General features: G+C 37.4%; 1 protein-coding gene and 1 long non-coding RNA gene across 6 annotated transcripts in view; both read left to right on the top strand.

Moving 5' to 3' along the window:
* RNGTT (RNA guanylyltransferase and 5'-phosphatase) overlaps positions 1-8,850 on the top strand; it is a 386,087-nt gene that overhangs the window by 283,029 nt on the left and 94,208 nt on the right. The gene's annotated exons all lie outside the window — the stretch shown is intronic.
* The window catches only part of LOC140526523 (uncharacterized), a 43,611-nt gene that overhangs the window by 18,720 nt on the left and 16,041 nt on the right, over positions 1-8,850 (top strand). The window contains exon 2 of the long non-coding RNA XR_011974409.1: positions 1,244-8,747. This is a non-coding gene — a long non-coding RNA (uncharacterized lncRNA). The remainder of the gene's footprint in view (positions 1-1,243; positions 8,748-8,850) is intronic.

Genomic DNA, 8,850 nt, shown 5'->3' with positions numbered 1-8,850 from the left:
GATCCAAAATAATTTTGTGATTTTCCCCATCAGTTGGAAGACAGTAGATGGTGGGAATCATCCAAGGCAAAGCCTTAGCAGGGTGTGGTCGATGGTATAATGGGGGTAAGGCCTGGGAAAGGAGCATGTAGAGTTGAATTGGTTCACCAAGGGAGTTAAGATCAAGAAAGAGAGGAGCTAATGCAGGGGAGATGACCTGCGAGGGAACTGAGGGGGTCACGAGAGTGGAGGTTCACAGTGTAGATGAAGAGTAGAGTTAGATAAGGGAAGATAGAGGGAAAGGACAGAGCAGTAGACAGACATTGGATCATGGTTGGACAGGGGAATTTCAGAATTCTTGAACATGGAGGTGGTGTATTTGTGAATGATGGCAGGATAAAGTTTTAGACCATATTTGTATGTGTTTGAGGAGAAGTGAAGGAGTAGATTCTGGAACATGAGTAGGTTGAGGAATGAAGGCAGGAGTTGGGAAGGAGAGAAAAATTGTGAGCCGTGGTACTGAACTCATTGAAGAAGAAAGGGGGGAGTGAACTGGACATCTGTAAATAAGAGCTTACCAGGATTTTGACTGGGCGGTATAGATCAATGGTGTGATTCTCAGTGGAGGAGAGGTTACTAAGTTATGGAGGTAGGGAGAGAGTGGCAATGGGGAGAAAAGAATATTCTGACTTCTCCCTCCTTGGCCAGTGTGCTTAGGAGAATGAAGGTGCAGCCAGTACTGGAAAGGGTGACCAGGGAGTCTGTGTTATCAGAGGGTTAGTCAGGTTTTAGTAATAGCTAGAAGATGGAAGGAGAAAGAAGGGAAAACATTTAGGATGAAGGAAAATTTGATGCCTCTGGAACAGGCATTCTAGGAGGCACATTGGAAGGGGAGAGAAAAAGTTGTATTTGGTTTGAACTTTGTGGTGTGGTACAAATAAGGAATCAAGTGGTGAGGGAATGGATAATGACCTATAGAAGTTCAGAATCACTGGGATGTGTAGGATATGGCTGGGTGTGAGATCATCACTGAATGGAAATCTCAACTCCTATTTGCAAGGAAAGCTTAATATTGGGCTGGAGACAAGTGCAACATGAAATGGAAGGGCACTCAGATGGTCAGAAAGTCAGCTCTGTTTCAACTGCTTTTTCCTCTGAAAAGTGGAGATTAGGTAGGAAGCAATGCAGCAAAAAATGGAATTTGAATATGCATAGTAGTAAAAACTCCTCACTGACTTTCCTTGTACTCTCCTTCATTGGATAGGTATAAGAGGTGTTGGAAAGTGCAAGATTAAAGGGAAGATTACTATTCTTTGCACCAGAGATTATACACCTCATGGTTGGGAGATCAGGATGGCTTCAGGAGGTGGGTTTTATCTTATGCTGATATTGATGCAGGTCAGCCTGGCTCAGGCCTTTGCCACCTTTCTCCTGAACATGTATGCGCAGCAGGAGACTGAAGGTACTTGGTCAGATGAAGATCTAGCTTTTCTTCTCCCAGGTTTGAATATGCTAAGATGGTTTTCTAATGTATATCCTAACCTTATATACTCTTACACAGAAAGCTGTCAAAACTGTTGTTGCCTGTTGCAAAGTCTGTTGTACTCATACATGTACACTCGTTCTCTAAAAAGAAGATAGAATCTTCTCTAAGCTAAATGTTCCTGGTTCCATCAGTTGATCCTTATATGGCTTGAACTTGAGCCCCTTCATCATCCTACTTTCATTCTTTTGAATGTTCTCCAGTTTATCAATGCTCTTCCTAAAATGTTGTACTTAGGGTAGAACATAGTACTCTGTATATGATCTGACAAGGGCAGAATACAGCAGTATCAATACTTCCCTATTTTGAGTGTTCCTTCTTAATTCCCATCCTCAGTTGATTCGGAGCTTTCATGAGTTGTACACAATTCTTAAAATTTTATTTTTATTCTGTTCTTATCACAGATTATATACAATGGGCATTTCCATATACATAGTAGAATAGGAAAAATGGATTGGACTTAAAACTGTATTATGTATAGCTAGCCATTTTAAGTATAATAGATTCAGCATGTAACTTTCAAAGCTGTCCTACTTGTCTCTTTCTGACCTTCTTTTCTGTATATTTTTTTAGCTACTTTAATAGACCTCTTTTCCTTTTCTTTCTTTCTGTCCCCTTTCTCTTCTAGGTACCTTCCTGTTCAAAAACATACAAAAGAAAACCAAAGCCCTAGAAACAAATATATATCATTAAACAAAAACAAAACCACACATTGGTAGTATCTGAAAATGTGTCACATTCTGCATCTTGAGTTCATGACCTTTCAGTCAGGATGGTGGGTATCATCCATTCGTTATCAGTCTGTACACAGTTCTTATGGAACTGTGCTTTTCTTTTTCATTTGACTTCAGCCACTCATTTGTGCTCTCATTTTCTGTGCATGTATTTTTAAAAATTTGAATTTGTCAATATGTTACCTCTGCAAATATACCATTATCTTTATCTCTTCACTTTCTTTGCTTCATTTTAAGAATATTTTCTGCTTCTGACTTCAGAATCTTTTCAGAATTTTGTATCATATAAGATATTGCCCCATCATAGTCTGCTTATGCTTTTTTTGAGTTCTTTATAATCTATTCTTCCAAAAATCTTGGATACACATTTTACTATGACTTTTTTTTTAATCTTTCCCTGTCACAAATTGTCATTGAATAGTCACTTATCCCCAAGGTTCCTGTCATTTTTAGTAAAGCAGTCTTATTTGTCAGAATCAGGTCAGTGAGATGTAAAACACTTTGCAAATCTTAAAGCACTGTATAAATATTAACTATTATTGTTGTTGATTCTTTTTGTCTTTTACTCAGCCTTTTGTTTTATAATCATTAATGCAAACCCCAGATCTATTAATCACCTTGCTTTGGGGACAAAGAATACCACAATTGCTTTTATGCCAGATTTGTGACCTTTATCACAAGCTCCTCATTTAATTCTTCTTTCAGTTTGGCTGAACTATAGTGAATCCCAACAACTAATATCACTTCTTTTTCTACCTATTGACCCAAATGCTTTCCATCATTTTTTTTCTCTTAAATATTCTAAAATTCCTTACAGGAGAGTTGTGTGTGTGTTACTGTTTACCATGTATTAGTATTTTTTATTCTGTTTCTTTATAATAAATATCTAGCCTGGTATTGAAATGTCTTCCAAAAACACATTCTAGGTATGTGGCCCATTCAACTAAATCCATCTGACATCCCCAGAAATATTAAGAATTTTATTTTATTCTTCAATAAAAATAATAAAATCTCAACAAAAATAACAATCTTTAGTTCCTGAATGTAGATATTTCAATTACAGCCCATCTGTACCCCCAAATTTTTGTCCATGTTCTCCTAGCAATTTTCCATATAGTGTGAATGAATGAGTGAATGAATGAATAAGCGTTTGAAGGTATTTCTATATACTAAGCACTGTGTTAAGTGGCAGGGATACAAATACAAAAGTAAAGACAGCCCTTGCCCTCAAGAAAACCTACACTCTCTTGAAAGAAAAAAGTACTAAAGGAGAAAGTATCTAGAAAGGAGTATTTTTGTTTGGGAAAGTTATAGAAATGGTGAGTGGAGACATAAAAAATTAGATTGGCATATCCTTTCCAGTAACAATGATAGTACTGATTTGATTACTGTTTCAGACTGGAAAGAGGCAAGGCAACTGTAGAGAAAATGGTGGGACAGTAAAGTCTGGATAGTGGGCCAAGTGAGGCACTCACCAGTTAGGACAGTGAAATTAAGACAAAGATGAAAGAATTAAATCTTTCCAAGACATGGCCACTTGTCCAGACAATAAGGGATCAGACAGGGAAATAGAAGGGGAATAAAGTGAACTAAAAACCTTAATGGTTCCTGGGATGTAGGTCTTACTTTAGAGGTTGATCTCTTAAAAATTTTGCAGCAATCTGTGAGTGCCTTACCTGCTCATCTATTACCTCATTGCTGTCTACTTGAGCTTCCCATATTTTCTTTAATGACTCTCATTCATCCCTACCACCACTTTCCATTCTCTTATCTCCACTCACCTCAGCCTGCACCTTTCCTATGCTGCTATCCAACTCTACCGAACACAGCATTCAGCCCTTTGTAATCTCTGTTCAAACTTGTTTCCTTTTCACCTTCTAGCATCCACTGAAATCTGGAGCTTTCTTCCTAAAAAAAAAACTGTATCCATGCATATCTATTCTATTACTGGTTATATCATCTTTCATTCCTCTGATTTACTGGTCCGGGGGTTGGGGTGGGTTGACATGTTCCATGGTCTTGCCATTTCTAGACCCTCATTCTGCCACCATCACTCAACAACCTTTTCTCCTTTAAGCTTTATTCTAACCACTTAAATCACTCAGTTCAGTTCCTTCCTAGTGGTGGTTATTTATCCATTCTCAGGTTATTTTCCCTTCTTTCTGAAGAAGTTCAGTATTTGACTCATAGTCTGTTTCAGCTCCTCTCCAGTTTTGTTTTGTTTTGTTTTTTCCTTTGATTATTATCTATCTTTTCCCTCTTAAGTTTAGGTACCTTCTAAGGCTTTTTTAGCTCCTCTTCTCTCTCTACACTTTCTTGGCAACCACATCAAATCCCTCACATTCAAATATTATCTCCATGACTCCCAGATCTTTATCTAGCCCTGATGTGTCTCCTTTCCTATAATTGCCTCTGGACATCTCTCCACTTGAATTCCCTATTAGTATTTGTAATTCCGAATGTCTTAGAAATAAATCTTCTTGCCCCCTAGTTATTCCACTGTAAATAGTTCCTTTCCTCCAAACTTTCTTATTTAATTGCTACAATGTTCACTATTATTCCATGATATTTTTTCCATGATATTGCTTTCATTTGCTCTCATTCCACTCATAAAGCCACTATCACAATTCAGGCCCTCATCAGATTGTGTTAATAATAGACTCCTGATTAGTCTCCCTGCTTCCAGTCCTCTTTCCTCTCTAGTCCATCTTCATATTGTCAAAATATCTTCCAATCATATTACTCCCCCGTTTAAAATCATTAGGTACTTTCATCTATGATAGAGTCCAAACTCCTCAGTCTGACATTTAAGTCCCTATACCAATAGACTCCAGCCTGTCTTTTCTATCCCTCTTTCATGTTACTTCCTTTCAAGTACTATGCTTTTTACCCAGACTGGCCTACTGTAAGCTATTTCATGAACACAGCATTCCATCCTTTTGGCTGAAATCTGCTCTCCTCACTTCTACTTTTCAGATGCCTTATTTTCCCTTCATTTGTTATGGCTCTTTCCTTCTTTTTTACATTGTACTTATTTTCTTTATACATGTTTTATCCCAGTAGAATGTAAGCTATTTGAAGCCAAAAACTCTGTAAGTTTTAGTTTTAAGTCCCCAGTGCCAAGTACACTTTATAAATACTTACTGAATTGATTTGACTTGAATCAACCAAGCCCCAATCAGTAAAATAAGTTTTGGGTTTTTTTTTATCCAGCCATACTGAGTATTGGCCGAATATTTTTGCAGGGACAAATCAACTTTTCAGTTTTTCTGTAAGGAATGTATACTTATTTCAGTACTCCAAGGATCTGTGATTTCATCAGAATATGTAATCATGCCCGCTGCTCTGGCTACTCCCCTATGCCTTAGAAGATGGACTTTCTTGATTGGTTGAAAAATACATCACCCTGTGGATAACCTGATGATTAAATTAGCAATAATTTCTTGAGTGCTTGTTTTGTTTAAGACACTGTGCTAGGCCCTAGAAATAGGCAAAAATGAAGTGGTCTCTTCCTCAAGAACTTATTGGGGTGATGGTGGGGTGGTGGTGTAGAAGAGCAACAGGAACACAAATGAGTAAATACAAAATGATTGTAGGTGGTAGTAGGCTGAACATTAACACCTAGAGGGACCAGCAAAGACTTAAGGGGTTCCAGTAGTCAGAAATGAAAAGGGAAAACATCTCATGCAGAGTCTCAGGGCAGGCCTCAGGATCACAACCCAAGAGATGAAATAGAGCCAGGTTGTTACATGATACACAGAGACATTTATATTTAGCAGTGATAGGTAAATAGCCTCTTCCACCTACCCCCCCAGGAGAAATTCAGATATGTTTTGAGAGGTTACCACACTGATGACTATACCCAGCCTAGAAATAGGAATGGGATCTAGGACTTTATTATCATTGTAGCAAGGGTCAGCCCATGGGCTAAATGTAGAAATCTGTTTTTTGTACATCTCACAAACCAAGATCGTTTTTAAATTTTAAAGAATACAATTAAGTTTTACTGTATGTAAAAAAAAAAAATTCTTAGCCTTCTGGCCATAGTTTGCTGACCTCTAGTTCCCAAATGGAGAAACTCTACCAAAGCGATCTGCCCTATATGTGTCTGTAATTTACAGTCTAAGGGAGTTGCCTAGAGCAGTGATGTCAAATTCAAATAGAAACAGATCCCTGTACATTTCACATTGACTTAGAAAACCACAAATTACCTTTTTTATGTTGTATTTTTATTTATTTTGTTAAAGGTTTCCCAATTTCATTTTAATTGGGTTCTAACATTCAGGAGTTTTGCTGAAGTTTCAGAGGGTCCGGAGTTAAGCATTGAAATGTAAAATGACTTGCCTGAGGTCACACAATCATCCTTTGTCTGAGGCAGGAATTGAACACAGGTTGATTTACAGATTGTCCAGGGTTCTTTATCAACTACAGTACATTGTCTGTCACAACCAACACATTGGAGATTGTTTATCCAAATAGATATTCTTGAAAGTGGAAATCAGTGTACTTAATTCACCTCTTGCCATTGCACAAAACATTTTTGAATTCCTCTTTTGGAATCACTCTCAGAGCTGGCTTATAAATCACATTCTAAAATCAGCTTCACAACTTCAGTTACCCCTCATTTTGGACTAAAATAATATCACCCAACTAGATGACCAATTTTATTCATAGCACTTGCCTCAGAAGTTGACTCACTTGTTTCTAAAAACCAGATCCATCCTTGAAAAATAAAAAGTTGCTACTATTCAGACTATCCAAAGGACATGTTGTAACCTCCAAAGAGTAATACTTTGAAGGGGCCAATGCTCATTTGAATACATAAATTTTTATATTTGCTAAAAATGTTAATCACTTTGCAATTTAGTCATACCATGTATTTCCCATTCCTATCTGGTGACAGATTCTTTACAAAAAGGTGTTTATAATAACTAGGGTCTCAAGAACCACAGATTTCTCTGTACTTTAGCATTAATTAATACATCTTTTTTGGAGAGCAGTTCAAAGGTGATAACAATTTTTTTTAAAAGAAGACATTCTAAATAATTTGGTGAAACAGTACCAAAAAACCATGAAGCTATTAAATCGTTGTGTATATTCCTATCTATATTCCTTGATTTGGAATTAATTAGAACTCCTCCTGGAACTAAATCAGCTTTATAGAATAATAGGAGGAGACTTTGTCTTGTTCATAACCTTGTTCATAATGGCCCTAATATAGGGCCATCATACTAGGCCTATGCGAGTTCCTACCCACATCCCCTAACTCTATCTAGAGAACTCTTTTTTCTTTTAAAATTTTTACATCATAATTCATTAATAGCTTATAGTAATCAGTGGCCACAAATTATGTGCTTTTTTTTCTTTCTTGGTCATCGTAAGGTATGATTGAATTGTGTTTCCACAGAAATTGTAATTCATGCTGGTGGCAAATGTCAGAGACAAAACTACTTGAAGAGGGCAGTGGGGGATGTTGGCCTCCTGAAAATCAGCTTGTCTACTAATTGTTTTTGTTCTGAGAAGACCTTTTGTTGTATATCAAAAGAACTGCCAGGCCTAATCTCATTCACAAAGGATGAGGATGAGGTCCATTTACCTAGGGTCTTAGATAATGGGACTTTTATCATTGATATCCCTGGGTTCTAAGCTTCAAACTCTTGCTTTTGTTGAGTCTCTAAGCAAATGAAGAAAAACCTTCTTCATACTATCTGATGCAAACAAACGGGGAGGAGACTAGAATCATTTTAGACATAATGTTTAGCTTGTCATTTTAATGTGTCCTGAGAAGTACTTTTATAAATTATCCATGTCATATCTTTTTAAAATAGTGTAAGGAAACAGTGTTCTCCACTTTAGGGTATAATAACAAGTTCTCACGAAAACCTGAATGACTGCATTTGTCAGTTTCTATCTCATTATCTTTATATCAGCCTGTTGAGGTTTGGGGCTGCTTGTGACCCCAAAATAGCAACACAGCAGATCCTGCCCGAATGAATTCAGTGCAGTCTTTCAGCCAAAGAAAAACAAAGTTTATTTAACATCTGCTATATTGGGTAGACTCTTTAGTTATCTGAGTATTTGTGACACTTGTATTGATAAGTGGGCCAGATAGAATCTGAGCTAGATTGAATCAGAGTATTTTCATGGAGGCAAGATGGATCTTAATATATAGAAAGACTGTAGTAACTAGACCAGAGGTCCAGGGAGGGTCTTGATGGCAGTGGTCTGTTGACTGGGGTTACTAGAGTTACCAGACTCCAGGAACCACGAGAATGGAATTTTGATGGCATCAAAGGTGAGAAGTAGCCAGAGGCAATCTGGAGGTAACAGGCAATGGAGGACTAGGTTCTGTTAAGGGTAACAGATATTGGGCATAGCATAATGAAAGCTTATAGCCTCAAGAGAACACCAGATTAAGTAGGAAGATTCAAAGAGAGTTCAAGGGGGCTCCCAGAGCCTATACCCCATCAAGCATATACACTTCAATAATGGTAACTTTTGTCTCCTTGATATGTTTTGAAGTAGTGCCACTTTGCCTTTGCCAACATGGTGATTTCTGTACTACTGCCTCTAAGTCATGTATATTGATAGGTA

This window comes from Notamacropus eugenii, chromosome 2 (assembly GCF_028372415.1).
Source record: "Notamacropus eugenii isolate mMacEug1 chromosome 2, mMacEug1.pri_v2, whole genome shotgun sequence".
Taxonomy (NCBI): domain Eukaryota; kingdom Metazoa; phylum Chordata; class Mammalia; order Diprotodontia; family Macropodidae; genus Notamacropus; species Notamacropus eugenii.
This window is presented reverse-complemented; position numbering and strand designations above follow the sequence as displayed.